Below are 21,877 nucleotides of genomic sequence, written 5' to 3' on the forward strand. Positions count from 1 at the left end.
TGACTCCCAAGAAGGCCATAGATGCAAACCCCTGGCTACAGCACATGCAGCACCTGGAGGATGTGTGCATAAGTGGGTAAAGGGCATCTGGATGAGGCACCAATAGCATCTATCACAGTAGCCCAGTACATTTTGGAAAAGTGTCAGCAAATGAGGCCTCTGTGATGTGTTCAGGGTACAATTCCACTGGAGTTAAAGGGGAATTTAATCCATCATGTAACTCTGACATTACAGCCTAACCACCACCAAACTTACGGCACCGACAAGGTGCTTATCACTCTGCGAGAAGACAGAGTCACACTACACTCGGCAGACCCATTACTCTGCAATCAAAGCCAACCAGGCTTCCACTGCTGACTCCAAATTACGAAGAGGAGAATTTCTAAGGTTGATAATGACCAGTTTCCAAACCACTTCTCCTGCCTCATTTTCCACGCCATCCCTTCAGACACTATCTGCAGCAATGTTCATTCAGAGAACTCTTCCCAATTAACTGTGAACTTTCTCATGTGCATGCTTTTATTAATGCTCTTGCCTGAATTTGGGGTGCCCTCTTTCAGCCTTTCTTTGCCTGGTGAAATTTTAGTTAAGGTCCTTCTTTTGCAAGAAATAGAAACCCACTCAGGCCAGCAAGTAAAGTGGGGTTCATATAAGGGCTCTGGATCTTTCAAGGAGAATGGAAAGGAGGGGTGCCTGAGTGGTTCAGTCGGTTAAGTGTCTCCTTCAGCTCAGGTCATGATCCCAGAATCCTGAGATCGAGCCCCCCAACAGGCTCCCTACTCAGTGGGGAGTCTGCTTCTCCCTCTCCCTCTGCCTCTCCCCCCTATAGTGTTCTCTCCCCCCTCTAGTGCTCTCTCTCCTCCCTCTGGTGTGCTTGCTCTCTCTCACACTCACTCTCTCTCTCTCAAATAAATAAATAAAATCTTTTAAAAGAAGAATAGAAAGGAGAGAATCATGGAAAGGCTTTCACAAAGGAAATGGTAATGGCAGCTGGAAAGTCAGCTCTCTCCTGATATGTGGGCCTCTTGTTCTAGAGCATAAATCTTTGAAGGCGGCTTCTTGGTTAAAGCGATATTTCTATTACCCTCTTCACACAGAAGCAGTCCCCCCACAGCTGTATACAAGCCCCATAACCTGCTCCCACTCGAAAGCCACAGGTACTGGACCAGAAAGAGGCTTGGTACCCTCTGGGGCAATTGGAATTTGGAAGTAAGACTAAAAGTTAAATTCTATTTCAGTCTGGCCTACAGTCTTGATCAAGGAAGATATAAAACTGGAAGTCATGGCTTGGCCATCTTGTACCTGCAGGGGTAGATCAATGAGCAGAGAAGGCCAGTCAACAAATGGAAAAAGATCATAAAGCCAAAATGCAGTGAGAAATGGCCAGGGCCTGCCAGCTCTTCAGTTTCTGGTTCCAATCTCTTCCTGAGATGCAGTTACATTTCTGCCCTTGGATTCCATGATATCCCTGCAGCCTGGCGCCTCATAATAAAGGCTTATTTTCAGTTTAACGAGCTCAACTGGAATTCAGGAACCTGCAGCCAATGACTCTTCAAAAACACATGCTTCCCTTACTCATCTCTGTGCATCTGTTTCCTTTGTCCCTTTTACCCATCATTTCCCTTTACCTTCCTACCTTTCTTTTCCCTCTTTTCTTCCCTTTTCCTTCTGCTTCTCCTCTTCCTCCGCCCTTTCTTTTTTCTTTTCCTTCTCCTCTTCCCTCCCTCCTCTCTCTCTCTTTCTCTCTCTTCCTCACTCATCTTCCTCCTTCCTCCTCTCTCCTACTTTGCTTTACCTCGCTGCTCTCAGAATCCAAACACGGCTGCACCTTTATGTCTGCCCAGCAACAAAGCTACTATTCAGCTGCTCTCAATTTTAGACTTCCAGGAAAATTTAATGACATAACTATTGTGCCATCTCCCCGAAGACCCTTGATTCTATAAAGTCAACAAAGAGATCCAGAATCCCATACAAACATAGGTGTAGAGCCCACAGCCACTAAAGGGAGGTGCAGACTGAAACATCCAAAATACAGTACAAGTACAAGCCCTACAAGGGCTTCCATGTCTCCCAGTGAGCAGATTTTCATGCAGCTGCTCGCTCCATATCCCCATCACACATTGCTTGCATCTCTGATAACCTTGTCATTTTCATTCTACTAAATCTTTTTTTTTAATTTTTATTTATTTATGATAGTCACATCAGAAAGAGAGAGAGAGAGGCAGAGACACAGGCAGAGGGAGAAGCAGGCAGGCTCCATGCACCGGGAGCCCGACGTGGGATTCGATCCCGGGTCTCCAGGATCGCGCCCTGGGCCAAAGGCAGGCGCCAAACCGCTGCGCCACCCAGGGATCCCTCTACTAAATCTTATTTATACATAGGAACCCATATCAAAACCTTCTTGAGGGCATGGTAGACACATCATAGGCACTGAAAACATGAACCTTAATCTGATTTGTGTACATGAACAGGGGTAGGTTAATACTTGCAATATGATTTTTGATGTGTGGTTCACGAGATAATATGCATTTTGGGAGGAAGAATCTTCACCAAAATATCATTTTCTTCTGTATTTCCAATTATTCTGTTCTCTCTGATTCATGGTACTCTGTATATACTTATTAAATAATCATCACATTGAGGTGTCCCTATTTATTTAAATATCTAATGCCTCACCTGGACTATGAGCTCTCTGAGGGCAGGAGCCATGTCTTTTTTTATCTTTCTATCTCTAACCTAGTACAAGCCTGATGCAAAAGAAGTATCTATTGAATGTTGTGTGTTGGATTGAATTGAATCCAAATCCACATGAGATCTGAGCTAATGACATCTCACCTGCCGGCAGTCATTTACCTGATCTTCTGAGTCGTGTTGGAGACTGAGTGTGGTAAAACTATTCTTAAAAACCACAATTTTGGCAAGACGGCAACCTTCCTTCTCTGAAGGAGCTCACTTTATTACAAAAGGAAGGCATGACAAATAATTTTGCCCTTAAGAAACACACTTCCTCTTTTTGACAATTTTGACAGCCTACTGCTTAGGTCTGAAAAAGGAGCCCAGAAATAACTTACAGAGGAAACATGGCTCAGGTGTCTTCCCCAGATGCTATTGGTATCTTGAGACTATCCAGAAAGGTAATTTACACATATATACGCATACGCAACAGAATTTAAGTGTGCTTTGTGTTTCCACAGGGTGTCCAAATACTAACATTTGCCATCTGGCCTGCTCAGATGGCTGTTTCTGACATCTGCCCCAAAGTCTAGGTTTGCTTTTGTTTATTATTTGAACATTTATAGAATCTGAGCACTATGCTAGGCACAAGGGATGCAACAATGGAAAGCTGCACTCTGCTCTCGAAAAGTGAGCACAGACCATAAAAAAATAATTGCACAATAATGCAGTAAAATAAAACTATCACGCACTAAAGTAAAACTTACAAAATATAATGGGAATATAGGAGAAGGATCCATTTAATCAGCCTAGGCTGGACAAGGAGATTTCATATAGGAGTCAACTCTTGAGATCATTCACAGAGAATAAAATGATCAGAAGGCAGATAATGGAACCCAAGGAGACACCAACATTAAAGGATAATTCAAGGGGAATCCATGGGGTGACTGAGGAGGAGCAGTCAGAAATGGGGGAGGAAAATTAAGAGAGAGTAAAATCATAAAAAGCAAAGGAGAAGAAAGAACATGGAAGTTCAATAGTGCTGAATAGCCACCTGCAATGAGCACACAAAGTGACTTTGGGATTTGGTTTTTTGAAGTCATGCTGATCTTTAATTTTTAAAAGATTTATTTATTTATTTATTTATTTATTTATTTATTTATTTGAGAGAGAGAGAGACAATAGTGGGGAGACAATAGTTAAGCAGACTCCATGCTAACCAACTGAGCCACCCAGGCACCCCACTCTGATCTTTAAATACCTGGTCTCTGAAGTATCTGCATAGAAACCTGCCAAAAACATCTAATTTTGCCTTGAAGTATAGCCAGCATAATCTATATCACTTGGGCACCATATCACTAGAAATGCAGAAACCTGGGCCCACCAAGGAGATTAATGTGTACTTTAAAGTTTATGAAGCAACAACACCCTTCCCTAAAAAAGTGACAACTTGAAATGCACGATCAGATTGGTGGCTTGCACAGAAAGGTTTCACAAGTTTTCAAATTAAAAAATCAACTTGACAGCTTTACATAACAAAAGGTAATATACACAGAGCATTCTTGTCTATAAACTTCACTTAAATGTTGTGATTATATGGAAGATATTATTACTCCCATTTTACTGACCATGAAACAGGAGCATGAAAAGGTTAAATGTCTTCTTAATGACCACAGTTATAATAAAGAGCAGAGCCTGGATTTGAACCCAGGTCTTCAATTTACTGGCAGGGAGGTGGATTCTGTTCACTGAAAAGAGTAAGAAGTCAGAAATGGGTCTGAATGAAATATGACTTATGGCAATTCAATTTCCTTTGCTCTAATTCTGAATTTGTCAAACAGCCTTCTGAAGATTAGTCTGGCTTACTTTGAATTCTAATTCTGAGATGGGGTGCACTGGAACAACAAGAGATGACAGGGAAAAAGACAAAATTTTGTAAATGATTTAGCTGACATTATCATTCATAATTCTTTTCTGAAAAAAAAAATGCTTCAACCAAGCAGATAAACTGAGTTTCTGAATTATCAGTGCTTAGAGTCTGCTATAACCTATATGAGCTTTACAATGAGGCATACCACAGCAAAGGGTTAGAGAGAAAGTACATCAGGAATGGGCAAGGTTAGTAGTTTTGACTTCCTCAAAATGAACAACTTTTTTTCACAATGTCTAAAGAAGTTGGGTCAGATCTGAACTGGCAATGCAGGGGCGGTGGGGGGTGCGGGTGGAGGATAGCTCAGTGATAGAGCATTTGACTTGGCCGGCATTGTTACCCAAGAGGTTTAATTTGGTGGGTAAAGGGGGACAACAGATGCTTCTGAGTTGATATAATCATTCCTTCTCATCAGTCGTGTGGACAAATCATGATTCTATGGAGGTCAGTCTAGTTTGAAAGAGTACTTGGCCACTGGTGATATTCTCAAGAAAGGGGTTGGCAAGAGTTAAGTAGGGCTCTAACCAAATGGTCTTGGGTTCAGAGCTGGGGGTCAGCCTCTAATAGGAAGTAGAATAAATTTAAGAAATCAAGAAAAACACCCAGCAATATATCACAGTGGTTAAGGGCATGGATTTCAGAACCAGCTAGACAAGTTTTCAGGTCCCAGCACTTCATCTTACTGTGTGACCATGGGAAAGTCACTTAACCTCTCATAAGCCTCAACTCCAGACCAGATCAACAGTAATAACTACCTCACAAAGTTGTTGCAAAAATTAAACAACAAAAGATTATATAACATACTTAACATGTGTTATAACTCAGAGGAAACATTTAAAACCAGATGTTATCATCATCATCTGGTCTTGAGCATTTCCAATGGAGTTGAGGGTAAAAGCCTCAGTGGGTAGACCCCCAGGTGGGGTTTTTTTTTTAATAAATTAATTTTTTAGTGGTGTTCAATTTACCAACATACAGAATAACACCCAGTGCTCATCACGTCAAGTGTCCCCCTCAGTGCCCGTCACCCACTCACCCCCACCCCCCGCCCTCCTCCCCTTCCACCACCCCTAGTTCGTTTCCCAGAGTTAGGAGTCTTTATGTTCTGTCTCCCTTTCTGATATTTCCCACACATTTCGTCTCCCTTCCCTTATATTCCCTTTCACTATTATTTATATTCCCCAAATGAATGAGAACATATGTTTGTCCTCCGATTGACTCATTTCACTCAGCATAATACCCTCCAGTTCCATCCACGTTGAAGCAAATGGTGGGTATTTGTCGTTTCTAATGACTGAGTAACATTCCATTGTATACACAGACCACATCTTCTTTATCCATTCATCTTTCCATGGACACCGAGGCTCCTTCCACAGTTTGGCTATTGTGGACATTGCTGCTAGAAACATTGGGGTGCAGGTGTCCCGGCCCCAGGAACACCAGAAATGAGCAAACAATCAGACTTCACCTGTTCATGGAAATGAGGCACATTGGAAACATTACCAGGCCTGCATTGGGCTGGGTTCAGGTTTGTCTGAGCTGAACTGGTGGAAGACCTCACATGCTGTACTTGTTAGTGTCTGAAGGGTTGGACATAAACAACCCTGGAAGGAAATTTATTCCTATGGCCCAACTCTAGCTGCTAGCCAGTTAGCTTTTCTCTTTATAACAATGATAAAAGCTTTAATAAAGAAATGCCTTGAAACTCTGGACTAAAATTATTTTCTATTATTCTAGTCAGCTGTGTCTTTCTCGATCCTTCTCTCACTCTACCTCCTCCAATCTGAAAAAATACTGAAGAGTTATTGAAAATACCTTATAATTTATTCTGTGATGGAATGATTTCCCTAGACTATAAACAAAGGGAAAGGTCTTTAGGTGATGTTAACTCAAGCTGGTAGGAGAGGAGATATAAATATTCCCTCTAGTACTTGGGCAAATTGGAGAAGATCACTCCCAGGACTTCCTGATAAGATTAATACTGAAGATTTCCTGGTGGGCTTTGTTATACTTTTGGAAGGGAGGAAAACTATTTCCAGGGTTCCCAAAGAGGCCTCTTGTGACCCAAAACAGCTAGTTAACCACCTGCTAGCAGCAGGCAAATAAAACCTCCATATTACATGACTTCATCTGTACAACCTCACAGGCGTCCAGGCCTGGATGCCTGCAGATCTGCTGTCTGTCCTCCAGGCCCCAGGTCCTGCTCTCATTCTGCAGAGCATGGAACTGCAAATAATTCTTAGTTAGTAGGGAAATGATGAATTCGCTTTGTTTTTATCTCTACTCTGTAGAGTACAGATCATCCTGCCTCAGCAGATTTACTCCACCCTTTCTCTTTTTCTGTTCTGGGGCCAAAGTTTAGTCTTAGGCATCAGCCTTCTTCTTCTTGTCTCTTCCTTCTTTCTGTAGGGTTTTTTTTTTTTTTTTTTTTTTTTTTTTTTGGTGAAATGCTAGAATTCAGAGGTCAGAATCATTGACATTGTCAGGGATGCCTTTTCTAGCCTGCAAGTCAGGGCCAAAGCTGCTTAACAGGGTTCGGGGCAGGCTGGTAAGAGAGTCTGCGGTGACTTGACCTCTGTTTCTCTAGCTTACAACATAAATAGGTTTTATTTAATGAGACATAAATGATACTGAAATGTTTGCTAAAGTTGAAAAAGAATAGGACTGGTAAAGGGGATGGGTAAAAAGACAGGGTTAAGGAAGACCAGTAAGATCCCTTTCAGCTAAAACTCTCAGGTTAGGTGATGACACCAATCTACCCCATCCCACCCCCCCAAAAAGTTCACCCTGTCTTTTTCTTAAAAGAACTGCTGGAAATGTTAACCTATTTTCATGATGCCAACTGAGAATGCTTCCTTCTTCTCTTTTCATGTGTTTGCCATAAAAAAATAAAAATAAAAATAAACCCTTCAATTTAGGCCACTTCATACTGCTTCCTTCTATAAGTCCCAAGTCTCTCTTGTAGTTGAGCTATGTTTTCCCTTCAGGGAGATGTCATCTTGCTGAAGACAGGAAGCAACATGCCGGTTTAAGTTCTGGAAACCAACCAGATCGCCAGGAAATCCTGGGGGCCTAGGCATCAGCCTCTTTGAAAATTGATTCCCCAAAAATAATAAGAAGGCAGCAGAGGACCTCTCTGAACCCCAGCTCCCCAGGACCAATGATTCATAACCATTAACTGGGTTAAAACTTTTCCTGATGAAGCACTTTGTTTTCTCAAATGTCAAATGGTTATAAGAGCAGGAAACCCAAGGTCATCTTCCACTTGGAGCAAGCCTAGGAACTGACACACTCCACTGGGGGGGCCACAGTGTATATTTTCACTTACACTTGATCTGGTCTTCCTCTACTCCCACAGATTATCCTTACTTTCTTTCCCTTCTACTATCCCAAAGGGAGAGAGCTCAAGGTTTCACTAGCTTGGCACCTTAAAAAAAAAAAAAAAAAAAAGAAGAAGAAGCAAACTCAGGAGACCACAGACCCTTGGCATCCCTCCAGTTGCTACAACTCAAGGTAATTATGGTCAGTATCAGAGCATGAAGGTCACTTCAAGATGTCAATCCTCAGCAGACATGAAGAAATGCCTGTCTAATGGCAAAGGGATACATACAGAGACCATGTTAAACAAGTTCCAAATTCTAAAAGCAAAGCCTTACACATGCAAGATTATGCTCTTTCAAATTAAAACAATAGTAGTGAATAATCTGGCATATTTCCCACAAAGATCTTGAAAACAATGTTATTACCTATGTTTCTAGATAAAAGTTTCACCTCCTAAATTTTTTTTTATTGCAGGCCTGCTATGTGCAAAGACTGTGATAGTGGTGCCAGTTCCTCTATCTGTTAGCCGCAAATCTTGGGTTTGATTAGTTCAGGAGGTTGAAGGAGAACATGAGACCCAATAGAGATGTATATTCAAGGTACCTACTTGGGAAAAAAATTTTAAATAAATAAATAAATAAATAAATAAATAAATAAATAAATAAATAAATTTTAAGATTTTAAAATTTAAAAATTAAAAAAAAATTTTAAAAAGGTACCTACTTGGAACTGTAGAATTTCAGAGCTTATAGATGAAAGCCCATGGAGATGAAGTAACTTGGTCAAGATTAGTCACACTACTCCAAAGCCAGGACAAGAATACAGGTCTCCTAAGGTCCAATCTAGGGCTTTTTAGCTTGTATTCACCTCTTTAGGTTACCAAAGTCTTGCCAATCTGAGTCACAAGAAAGAAGACAAAGACTTTGGCAGCAGGAACCCATGGCACATATGGCCCTGGAAATGTCAGAACCAGGGCTTGCTGGGAGAGAAAATTGCCTGCAGCTATTGCTCAAGTTACCAGAAAAGGTTGGGAAAAAAAACAGTATCCAAAGGACCTGTCTGGGGCACCTGGCTGGCTCAGTCAGTAGAGTATGCAACTCTTGATCTCAGAGTTGTGAGTTTGAGCCCCATGTTGAGTTGTAGAGATTACTTAAAAATAAAATCTTTTTTAAATTAAATAAGTAAATAAGAAGGGCCTGCCTGATATGACTGAAGGTTATCCAAGATGGCGATATGGGAAGATCCCAAACCCACCTCCTACCATAGACACACCTAATCTACAGCTACATATAAATCATTTCCCTCTGAAAAAGACCTGGAAACTAGATAAATTGCTCTTTGTAGCAAAGAATAAAAGACATAGGTAAGAGAGAAACAGTCTTGCAAAAAAAACCCACCCCTAGTGTGGTGATACACTATAAAGAGAGACCATACCAGACAGGCACTTCTCCCAGAGGGACAAGAAGTTGCTACCCCTCAGTGCACACCCCAACCCCCAGACCTGTACCAGAGAGATCAACTCCCAGAATGTCCAGCTTAGAAAACTACAGGCCTGATGTCTGGGGGCCCAAAGAGCCAAAGAAACTGAGATTTCCCCTCATAGAGGGCTCACATGAGGTCTTGCTCACCCTTAAGCCCAGTGAAAAAAAGAGCAGTTTGAAAAGTGCCTAGGCTGTATGTGAGGAAGATTCATTTGCTGGAGCATTAGCTGGAAGGGAAAAAGATAGTTGTGATGATCCCCCAAGACAGTGGTGCTGGCAGGCACCAATGTTGCACTCTCCATTACAGTCTGCTAGCACAGACAAACAAGCTCAGACATGGCACCCTTTGGCCACCTCGCTGGGATGGGTGGGGGGCAAGTGGTCCTGGCACTTGTTGTGAGTGGAGAGTACACAGGCAGTTGCAATGCTCCCCTGCTCCCTGGCTGAAGCAGGTGAGCACAAAAACTCATAGAATTCTTGGGCTCCCTAGCTAAAATTGGGGAGCATGGACCATTGCAAAACTTCTCTGCCCCCTTGGCTGGGCCTGGTGAGTGAGCCATCAGGGCATTCTTTTGCTGCCAGCTTAAAGCTGGCACACACACACACACAAACACATACACACACACACACACACACAGCACTCTCACTGCACTGCTGAAGCCCACAAACACACAGTCAAAATGTCTTCCTGATGCACTTCCAAAGCCAGCAACTGAAGCCCCCACACTCTCCAGCTGCCTTGCTAAAGCCAGCAGGCATGAGCAATCCACACAGAAGATGTCCCTTGATTACCTGGCTCTGGTGGCCAAAAGGGCTAGTGTTCCAGAGCTCCATGGGACTGTAACAGTCAGAAGGACAGTTCTGTTATATAGTTATACATACAGTTATGGAGTACACTCCAGTATTCAGTTATATACACAAAGGCACTATACATATAGCATACTGAGACACAGTCCCAGACTTCCTATAAAAAAGGCCTATTTTCTTAACCTGGCTCTTTTTAGCCTGTGGAACATGCTTCAGATTTCCCACACATCTAGAGGCTAAGTAGGTACTCCCAGGAAACATAAACAAGGAGACACCAACCTCAAAAACCCTGTCAGTCTCTTTTTTTTTTTTAAGATTGATTGATTGATTGATTGATGATAGACATAGAGAGAGGCAGAGACACAGGAGGAGGGACAAGCAGGCTCCATGCCAGGAGCCCGACACGGGACTTGATCCCGGGACTCCAAGATTGTGCCCTGGGCCAAAGGCAGGCGCCAAACCGCTGAGCCACCCAGGGATCCCCAACTCTGTCAGTCTTAATACAGCTCAGCAAGACTCCTCAGAAAGGTGCTACACTCATCTAGAGTGCCAATTATTGTGACTGTTGCCCAGGTGAAACCTCCAGACCTCCTGGAGGTGGAGGTCAGCAGGATTTATGACTGTGGCCCCACCAGACTATATATATTTGCATACATTTTTTAATATTTGTGTACTTTAAAAGCTGCTGCCTGAGGGTCTGTCTTTCAATCAGCCTGAAACTAGGTGATAAATGAGATTCCTCCCCTTGGATCACTGACAGCTCTTGGCTCATCCTCAATGATGAGGGCATATCAAGAATAAATCAGGTGGTTTAGACAATCACAAAGGTTTGAGAGAAACCAAGAGCTAGGACAAGACTGAACAAGCAGGATCATCACCCACACAGGGCCACTCCTTCAAGACTGAGAGGTAGCTGTTTTTGCCTACTATATAGAAACATGCACATGGAGTCAAGCAAAATGAGGAAATAGAAAAATATGTTCCAAACAAAAGAACCAGACAAAGCCTCAAAAAAAGACCTGATGATATAGAGATGAGTAACCTACCTGATAAGAATTCAAAATAATGTTCATAAAAATGTTCCCTGAACTAGGGAGAAAAATGAATGAACACAGTGAGAACTGCAACAAAGAGATAGAAAGCAGAAGTCACAGAGCTGAAGAATACAATAACTAAACTAAAAAATACACTAGAGGGGTTCAACAGCAGCCTGGATGAAGTAGAATAATGGAACAGGAAGCTGAAGATAAAGCAATAGAACTCACTGTGATGGAGCAGCAAAAACAAAAAAGAATGTTTTTCAAATGAAGATTACTAAGGAACCTCTGAGATGACATCAAGTGGAATAGCACTCACATTATTGGGGTTCCAAAAGAAGAAGAAAGAGGGAAAGATGTAGAAAACTTATTTGGAGAAATAAGGGCTGAAAACTTCCCTGACCTAGTGAAGACAACAGACCATCCAAGTCCAGGAAACCCAAGAGTTCCAAATAAAATGGACCCAAAGACAGCCACATCAAGACACATTATAATTAAAATGTCAAAAGATAAAAATAAAGAACCTTAAAAGCAGCAAGAGAAAAACTATTATTACATACAAGGGAAACCTCATAAGGCTATCAGTAGATTTCTCAGCAGAAACCTTGCAGGCCAGAGGAGAGAATCATGATCTACTCAAAGCATTGAAAATATAAAACTTCCAGCCAGGAATACTCTACAAGGAAAGTTTAACATTCAGATTTGAAGTAAAAATACAGAGTCTTCCAGACAAGCAAAAAGCTGAAGTTCATCATTACTAAACCAGCCTTACAAGTAATAATAAAGATATTTCTTTAAGTTGAAAAGAAATGACACTAATAACAACAAACAAAAGTAACAACTCACTGGAAAAGTTATATATAATAAAGGTAGTGGATTAATCACTTATAAAGCTACTGAGAAGGCTGAAAGACAAAAGCTGTAAAATTAACTAAAACTACAGTAATTAGTTAAGGGATACATAAAATTAAAAACTGTAAAAAATGACACCAAAAACATAAAACCGGGTGGAGGGGGGGTGGGGTAAAAATGTAGGATTTCAGAATGTGTTCAAATTTAAGTTGGTGTTTAAGATTCATAGTTATTCACACAAGATGATATATGTAAACTTCATGATAACCATAAAGCAAAAACGTACAGTAAATATCAGAAAGAAAATGAGAAAGGAATCTAAACATAACACGAAGGAAATTCATTAAATCACAAAAGAGGAATGGGTGGCTCAGCAGTCGAGCATTTGCCTTTGGTTCAGGGCATGATCCTGGGATCCAGGATCAAGTCCCATATCAGGCTCCCTGTGAGGAGTCTGGTTCTCCTTCTGCCTATGTCTCTGCCTCTCTCTCTAATAAATAAATACATCTTAAATAAATAAATAAATAAATAAATAAATAAATAAATAACCTACGAAGGAAGAAAGCAAGACAAGAAGAAAGGAACAAACAGAAACTGCAAAAACATCCAGCAATCAATCAACAAAATGGCAATAAGTACATACTTATATTAATAATTACTTTAGAGTAAATGGACTAAATTTTCCAATTAAAGACATGAAGTGGCTGAATGGATAAAAGGAAAACAAGACACATCTTTATACTGCCCATAAGAGATTTACTTCAGAAGCAAGGATACCCACAAACTGAAAGTGATAGAAAAAGATATTCTGTGTAAATGGACACAAAAAGAAAGCTGGAAAAAAACAAAAACAAAAACAAAAACAAAACAAAAAGAAAGCTGGTGTATCTATATGCCTATCAGACAAATAAACTTTAAAGGCTTTGTAATAAAAGACAAAGTGGGGCACTACATAATGACAAAGGAGTTAATCCAGCAGGAAGATATAACACTTATAAATATATGTGCACCCAACAGAGGAGCACCAAAATATATACAGCAAATATTAACAGACCAAAAGGGGAAAACTGACAGCAATACAACAATAGTGGGGGAGTTTAACATCCCACATACATCAATAGATAGATCACCCAGATAGAAAATCAATAAGAAAACATCAGGCTTATATGATGCATTAGACCAGAGGAGCTTAAGAAATATACAGAACATTCCATCCCAAATAATTAGAATACCCATTCTTCTCAAGTGCACAGGGAGCATTCTCCTGGGTAGATCACATGGTAGGCCACAAAACAACTTTTAAGAAATGCAAGAAGAATTTATTATTAGAAGGTTGACATTATATCTAGCATCTCTTGACCACATGATATAAAACTAGAAATTGATTACAAGAAAAACACTGAAAAAACTGCCAACACATGGAGATTAAACAATATGTTACTCAACAATTAGGTCAACAAATAAATCAAAGGAGAAAGAAAAGAACACCTAGAGACAAATGAAAACAGAAATGTACCAAAATCTATAGGATGTTCCAAAAGTAGTTGTGAGAAGGAAGTTCATAGCAATACATACCCCACCTGAAGAACCAGAAGAAACCTCAAATAAACAATTTCACTCCACACCTAAAGGAACCAGAAAAAGACCAAGTGAAGCCCAAAGTTAGTAGAAGAAAGAAAATAAACATCAGAGCATAAATAAATGGAATCGAGACTAAAAAGACAAAAGAAGAGATGAATGAAACTAAGAGCTGGTTCTTTGAAAATATAAACAAAATTGACAAAACTTTAGCTAGACTCACCAAGAAAAAAAGAGTGGGGGGGGGGGCAGTTCCAAATAAATAAAATCAGAGATGAAAGAGAAGTTAAAATTGATACAAAGGATCAAAAGAGATTACTATGAACAATTACATGCCAACAAATTGGACAAACTAGAAAAAAAAGGATAAATTTCTAAAAATTAAAAACCACAAACTATCATCTTACAGCTGTCACAATGGCTATCATGAAAAAGACAAGAAATAGCAAGTAAGGAAAGATGTGAGAAAAAGGGAACCTTTGTACACTGCGGGTGAGAATGGTGCAGCCATTGTGAAAACAGTATGGAGGTTCCTCAAAAAATTAAAAATAGAACTACCATATGATCCAGTAATTCCACTACTGGGTATCTAGCCAAAAAAAATGAAAACACTAATTTGAAAAGATATATGAATCCCTGTGGGGGTCTTTTGTCATTTTTTTTTAATTATTTACAATAGCCAAGATATGGAAAAAACCTAAGCATTCATCAGTGGATGAATGGATAAAGATGTGATACACACATACACACATATACACATATACACACACACTGGAATACTACTCAGCCATAAAAAATAATGAAATCCTGCCACTTGCAACAACACAGATGGACCTAGACAATATTATGCTAACTGAAATAAGTCAGACAAGAAAGGCAAATACCACATGATTTCACTTATATGTCGAATTTAAAAAACAAAACCCAGACACAGATAGTGGTTGCCAGAAGGGAAGGCGGTAGGGGATCTGAAATGGACAAAGGGGTGTAGGAGCTACAAACTTCCAGTTACAAAATAAGTCATGGGGATGCAATGTACTGTGTTGACTTTGTAAGGTTACAGAAGGTAACTAGACTTACCGTGGTGACAATTTCACAGTGCATACAACGTTGAATCACTACGTAGCACACACACCAACCTATACAGTATTCATGTCAATTATATCCCAATAATTTAAGTCAAAAATAAAAGGGCCTGTCTGACTCCAAAAGAAGGAACAATACAAAGAACAAACTAAACTATTCACTCTTGTGGTAGCCAGGCTCCCTCAATGAGGCACACTTCTCAGTATTCACTCCCCTGTAAAGCCCACTCACACCAATCAAGCGCAATGCAAGTAATGTTAGTCTTTCATCTTTCACCCCTGAATGCTCACTCTTAGATTGCATCTTCTCGGAACCTGGCAACTACTATGCTTTGAGAAGCTCGGGTTGTCACCAGGACAGGCCATGTTAAGTTGCTTCAGTGGGACAACTCGGCTGAGCCTTCAGCCAGTAGCCAGCATCAAATGCCTGTCATGTGAGTGAGCCAAATGGCTGGCCAGCCCCTTCAAGTCTTTTTTTTTTTTTTTTTTTTTAAGATTTGTATTTATTTATTTCAGAGAGAAAGAGAGAAAACACTAGTAGGGAGGAGGGGCAAAAAGAGGAGGAGGGGGAGAGGGAGAAAGAGAAGCAGGCTCCCCGCTGAGCAAGGAGTCCAATACGGGCCTCAATCCCAGGACCCTGGGATCATGACCTGAGCTAAAGGCAGATGCTTAACTGAGCCACCCAGGTGATGCTACAGGCCTACCCAATATCTGACTGCAAGTGCAAGAGAAACCCTAGGTGACAACTGTCTACCTATGCCCAGCCAACCTGAAGACTCATGAGAGATAACTGTGTTCCAAACCACTAAGGTTTGAGTGGCTGTTCTGCAGCAATGGATACCTACAGCAATTCCTTTACACAAAATGGGACAGACAGGAAAATTCTAGAAATCACTGGCAAGTCATCTTTTTTCTTTTTTTTTCTTTTTTTCTTTTCTCTCTCTTTTTTTTTTTTTTTTTTAAGTGAGAAAGAGAGAATGAGCTTAAGCATGCAGAAGGAAGGGGCAGAGGGACAGGGAGGTAGAGAATCTTAAGCAGGCTCCACACCTAGTGCAGAGCCCAACGCAGAACTCAATCTCACAACCCTGAGGTCGTGACCTGAGCCGAAATCAAGAGTCAGACACTTAACTGAAAGAGCCACCCCCAGGGCCCCAGTAAGGCATCATTTTTAAATAAGGACTTCCTCGAGGTTTAAAAAAAAAAATAGCACAACTTGAAAGAGAGAGGTATGAATTTTTGTGGAGTAAATGCTGGCAAACTGGGAGGTTTACACAAGGAAGTAACCAAAAGAATCAGACATCAAGGACACTAAAGGGAAATAGAAACTGCTCAAACTTAAACTTAATGAACGCCCAAGGGTATTCATTATGCACGTCACCCCAGCAATAAATACTTCAGAAGTAAATCAAATGGAGGACGATGCAGAAGAGAGAAGAAATGCAAAGAGTAATCAAGGGGAAGAAAGAGGCATATGCTCTGCTCGGTACAAAACCATCTGGAACACACCAGAGGAGGGTGAGGCAGTGTGGAATGAACAGAATATCATGCTTTGGAGACTATAAGAGATTGTCCAAGTCATTCATGGGAATAACAAGCAAAGCTAAGAGGGATAATGAGAAATGTTTCAAATGTGCTTGGAGAAAAAGGTCAGAGCAGGAGACTAGAGGTCTGGGAGTGACACAGAAGGGCTTTTATGAACAACAGCAGCAACATGAGCTAATGGAGCGATTATCACATGATAATCAGGCTTCGGTGCTAAATGTTAATAGTCACTGCCCAGCTTGGGCCTTAGAGTAATTCAGCCAGTTACAAGATCTTAGCAGAAATTGTCAAGATCTCTCACTGGGTCCCAAAGTTCGCAAAGGTCGCTACTGGCGACCTGGTTAAAAAGCAGCTTTGGATTTTATTCTTTCCTTCAATGGTCACAAAGATTAAGGAGCAAGTGCCTGAGTCAAACTCACTTGCTCCAGGAGGAGACATTGATGGAAATCAAGACTGGCTGAAAATGGGGGTTCTAATAACCTCGGGGAGCAAGGACATCACTGTAGAGCAGGGACATTGCTTTGGAGACTGTTTCAGTTCCCCTTGTCCCTGCACTGTCATAATGCAGTCGAGTATTACCTCGTCATTTAAGTCTTCTCCCAAGTCTGGAACATTGCAAGGTAAATCAGGTGGAGGTTTTTCATCATATGTTAAAATAAAATACCCTCAAGAGAACTTCTAATATATACCAGAAATTGGGCTAGAAGTTTTACATACATTAAGTCAATTCCAAGAACCATGAGATGGTCATTTCAACTCTGGTTTTACAGGTGAAGAAACTCAGGCTTAGCATAGCTAACTTCCTAGCCCAAGATGACAGAGTCAGTAATAATAACAAGATCATATCTTGTACTGAGTCAGGCTCCATTCCAAATGCTTTCACATATACTCTCATTTCACTCCCACAGCAACACTGGGAAGGAGGCACTATTACTAACCCATTTTAGCTACCAAGTCAATGGTGCAACTGGATCTCAGTCTCACCCTGAACCACCTCGCCATACGGTCTTTCAAGCTAGAAGTCCATGTCTGGCTGATTCCAAAAGCCTGTGTTCTTTTCTTTGTACCCCACTTCCCCCATGACTTCTTTAGTAAGTTCCCAATATATAGGAATCCAAAATTAAACCTCCATAGCTTGAGAAATTCCAGAAAATCATCCTGAACACCATCCAGAGCTTTCTAATTAGCTACATAGATTATGTTGCCCATTCTGACCCTAAACCAATGCCCAATGTCCTCATTACCAGTCCCCTAAAGGGAAAAGGGATGCTGACTAAGGCCAACTGTTGGAATTTGGAGTTATCTCTGAAAGTCAGATTGAAACAGCTCATTAGGGGAGCCTGGGTGGCTCAGCAGTTTAGCGCCGCCTTCAGCCCAGGACGTGATCCTGGAGACCTGGGATCGAGTCCCACGTCAGGCTCCCTGCATGGAGCCTGCTTCTCCCTCTGCCTGTGTCTCTGCCTCTGTCTCTCTCTCTTGATTAAATAAATAAAACCTTTACAAAAAAAAAGAAAAGAAAAGAAAACAGCTCATTGAATTGTGGGTGAAGGGGACAGGGAACAGCTCACTGGCAGAGTCTATATTCTGAGACAAGATACACCTTCAAGATTAGGAAGGCAAGTAATATTTTACTGCAAAACAAGCAGAGAAAAGAGAGATACCCAGGTTCCAAACAGAAACTCAACTGCTAGGTTCTCACTCTGAGGAAAAAGCAGGAGGGACAAGAATCCAGATGCGGTGTGAGGTGTGCCTCTCCTGCTCAGAGAGTCTTTCTTCCCTTTTCAGTGTATATGCCCAGGGCACCCCAGGTGGCTTAGTTGGTTAGCGTCTGACTTCTGCTCAGGTCATGATCTCAGGGTCCTGAGATCGAGCCCCTCGTCAGGCTCCCTGCTCAGGGGGGAGTCTGCCTCTCCCCCATCCTCTGCCCTCCTCACCTTGTGCTCTCTCACTCGCTTGCTCTCACTCCCTCTCTCTCTCAAATAAATAAATAAAATATTTTTTAAATAAAATTTTAAAAATAAAAAAATAAATGTGCATGCTGCCAAGAAGCTAACAGTCTTCAAAAATTTTTTAAGAATTCCTTTTTTTCTTAAGTTAATTTTCAGTCAATAAGAGTCACATGATTGAGGGTTGTTGCGAAGGTTTTTCTTTTCTTTTTTTTTTCAACAACAGGAGAAATAACTTAGCTCCTGAGTTAGTGGAAGCAAACACCCTAATACCTAAATGTAAATGTCAAGGCCCAGAGCCCAGTCACCCTAAGTTTTATAAAACCTTCTCTACCAGGTGGTCCTTACACCAGTATCCAGGTCCATAGGAAGGAAAGTTTACAATTAAAAATCTTGAACAATTAAGAATCCTGAACAAGTATCATTTAGTTCCTCCCCATATGCTTTGCTCCAACAGACTTGGAGCCCATTTCCAACACAGTTCTCACTTGCTACCTACCAAAGAATGTGTCTTCAATACACACAGCCCAGAAGGCTCAGCAGAAACACAGTTTTCAAGTTCTCTAAACAGTATCTAAGAGTCAGAACAAGTCTTTGTAGAATCAACAATGAGAGGAATATCTCTGGGAATCAACCCAGAAGGGATCGAAAACAGAAGAGATACCACAACTAGGGTATCACAAAGTAAGGTTCCTAGTCACCCTGGGGGCAGAGAGTACAGCAAAGAGGGCCTTCTGTTCCTTAGGGAGAACATAAAGGAATAGCACTGACTCACACACCCATACACACACACTGCACATGCATGTGCCTGCACATAGACACAGTAACACACCAATCTCGAACTGCCCATCCCTCCCCAGCTATACACTCTGTGGCCTGTTGGGCTGAAGCGTGACCATACCCTAAGTTGACTGGAAGTGAGCACTTAGCAGAATCCTCTCCCTACCTGCTAACAGGCCCCTGTGGTGTGTGAGGTAAGACCTGGGATGCCTGACCTTTGTATTAGCTATCCACTCCAGTGTAGTAAGTTACCCCAGGACCTACCTGCCTAAAACAACAAGCACTTATTATTCCATACGATCTTTGAGGGTCAGGAATCCAGAGACAACTGAGTGGTTCTGGCTCAGAGTTTGTCACAAGATTACCGTCAGGATGTTGGCTGAGGTTTACCTGGGGCTGAAAAATCTGCTTCCAAGATGGCTCACTCCATATCTGTTGGCTGGAGGCCTGGGTTCTTGCCACATAGACCTCTATGTCAATCTGTTTGAGTGTCCTCACAACATGGCAGCTGAGTAAGTGATCAAGAAAGAGTACAGCAGGGGCACCTGGGAGGCTCCTTGGTTGAGTGTCTGCCTTTCGCTCAGGTCATGATCCTGGGGTCCTGGGATTGAGTGCTGCAGGGAACCTGCTTCTCCCTCTCTCTGTGTCTCTCATGAATAAGAGAATAAAATATTAAAAAGAGAAAAAAAGAGCACAGCTGAAGTCATAATATCCTTTATGACCTAGCCTCAAGGTCTATTCCAAGCACAATAGCAAGTTTAGGCCTGCATATCTTTGCCATTTTGTGATCTCTAGTTCCAATGTCTGAGAGCAAATATTTAAGTAAGGGCACACTAAGAACAAGCAATAAAAAGGTAGGGGATGGCAAAAGTTTTTCTGTACACAGGTAGATGGTAAATATTTTAGCTCTAAGGCCATCCAGTCTCTGTCGCAACCACCTGTTCTTGTGGTAGGAAGATAGCCATAGACAATATGCAAATTAATGAGCATGGCTGGGTTCCAATAAAACTTTATTTACAAAACAGGCAGCCCAGATTTGTACCACATGCCATAGCTGGCTAAAGCCTGATATAAGGCAAAGGGCAGTTTGAATCCAAATAGAGAAAATGTTTCCCACAAAAAAATAAAGATGTCTAGAAACCTTTACTTGGCTAAAATATACACATAATTTACATTAATAACATTTAAAGATTTACTGTCAGGAAAATTTTGAGTTCAGTCCCCCCCCCCCCACCCGCCCGGCAAAAAAAATAGGTAGATACTGAAGATATTTTTTTTATAAACAAAAGTCCTAAACCCAAGTTTAAGCTTCCACCTTTTAGGAGATAGATACTATTTTATATTTTAAGTGACAGTCTTCCCAGTTTCTGAAAATAAATCAAATTTAGAAAAAAGTTAGGTTTCAAGTTTCAGCCAAGACACCATATTACATCAGTGCAGCTTGCTGTTGGAGAGCAAAGTACACTCTAGAGAAATGGGCAGGCTCAAAGTCCCAGGCCAACCTCTACCAAACATCTGATTTTACCATGTATATTGTAAAATAGAGAAGCCATGACAATACCCAAGAATGATGCAGGAAGAGATAAAGTTCTGCTTCATTTCCAATCTGCAGATATTTGCTGTCCACAATTCTCTTCTTCCACTTAAGCTACTACAAACATATTTTATCAGAGAATCAAGTTCCAAACTGAACAGATTTCTAAACTCCTTATTTTACTACACAATTTTACTCGAAAGGCACAGATGCTCTTCTCACTACCTCCCTGGAGAAAACAGTAACTCATCTATGCCACCAATGCAGTTCTAGCAGGAGGATTAAGTCCAGGAAATTTTAATCTCCTTTAAAATAATGCCCATTGATTGTACATAGTAAGCACTTACTGTCCTGATCCACTCTTGTGTGTACTTACTGAAATTTATTTACTCTCTCCCATCATCAATCATGGAATCCCTGCTCAGAAAGGCACTTAGGCAGTATCAGCAGGCTTGCTGTTCAAAAGCTTGAAAAAGCCCTGACTTAACTCGGGACCAGAAGTTTAGCAGGTGTGTTCTCCCAGATGTGGAGCAGGTGCCAAACACCCCAAAACATGTAGACACACTAGCAAACAGGAGGTACTGACTGAAGCTAAATGCCAAGAATATCAGTTAGCAGGTAGGTGGTTTTGTTTTTTTTTTTAATCATTGAACTATGTAAAAAGAAAAAAATTACCAAGTTTAACAAGTGCCTCATATTGGGGTTTTTTGTATATTTTTTATTGGAGTTCGATTTGCCAACATATAGCATAACACCTAATGCTCATCCCGTCAAGTGCCCCCCTCAGTGCCCAAAGTGCCTCATATCATTAGAAGAATAAGGCAAGTCATGGCTTTCAGCCTCAATCCAGGTCCAGATATACAGCTTCTGAAAAGTGCTGCGGTTGCCACTATTTTATCATAAGGGCATGTCAAGCAGCCATGAGGGAGATAAAGTTGTAACAAAAAGAGACCTGGCACATTTAACACCAAACTATCAGTGTGTAAACCTAGCCTTCTTTAGCTTTCGAGAACATTGACATCAGATTTTTTTCCTATCTGTCTTGACCTGCAGCCTCTCTCATATGATTTCTTTTTTTTTTCCTCCAACCTCTTCATTACAGGCATCTAAAACAGTCTTTTCAATACTCGGTGTTGAACAAAGTGATTTCTCACATTTTCTCCTTCTGTTTCCTATTCCCTATTTTCCTATTTCCTGACATGGATGGCAAGGAACCCACTAGTGGGGTGGCATGGCCATCCAAGATCATGACACATCTTCCTTCCCCTCTTTTTTCCTGAACACATCTGATTTAATACCATTCAACAACAG

The 21,877-nt window shown here is 41.1% G+C and overlaps 1 long non-coding RNA gene across 1 annotated transcript in view; it reads right to left on the reverse strand.

The window, feature by feature from the left end:
* Window positions 1-19,682, reverse strand: part of LOC140639367 (uncharacterized) — a 36,438-nt gene extending 16,756 nt beyond the window's left edge. Inside the window, exon 1 of the long non-coding RNA XR_012036103.1 lies at window positions 19,423-19,682. This is a non-coding gene — a long non-coding RNA (uncharacterized lncRNA). The remainder of the gene's footprint in view (window positions 1-19,422) is intronic.
* Window positions 19,683-21,877: the final 2,195 nt, after the last annotated feature.

This window comes from Canis lupus, chromosome 9, assembly GCF_048164855.1.
Source record: "Canis lupus baileyi chromosome 9, mCanLup2.hap1, whole genome shotgun sequence".
Lineage (NCBI taxonomy): Eukaryota > Metazoa > Chordata > Mammalia > Carnivora > Canidae > Canis > Canis lupus.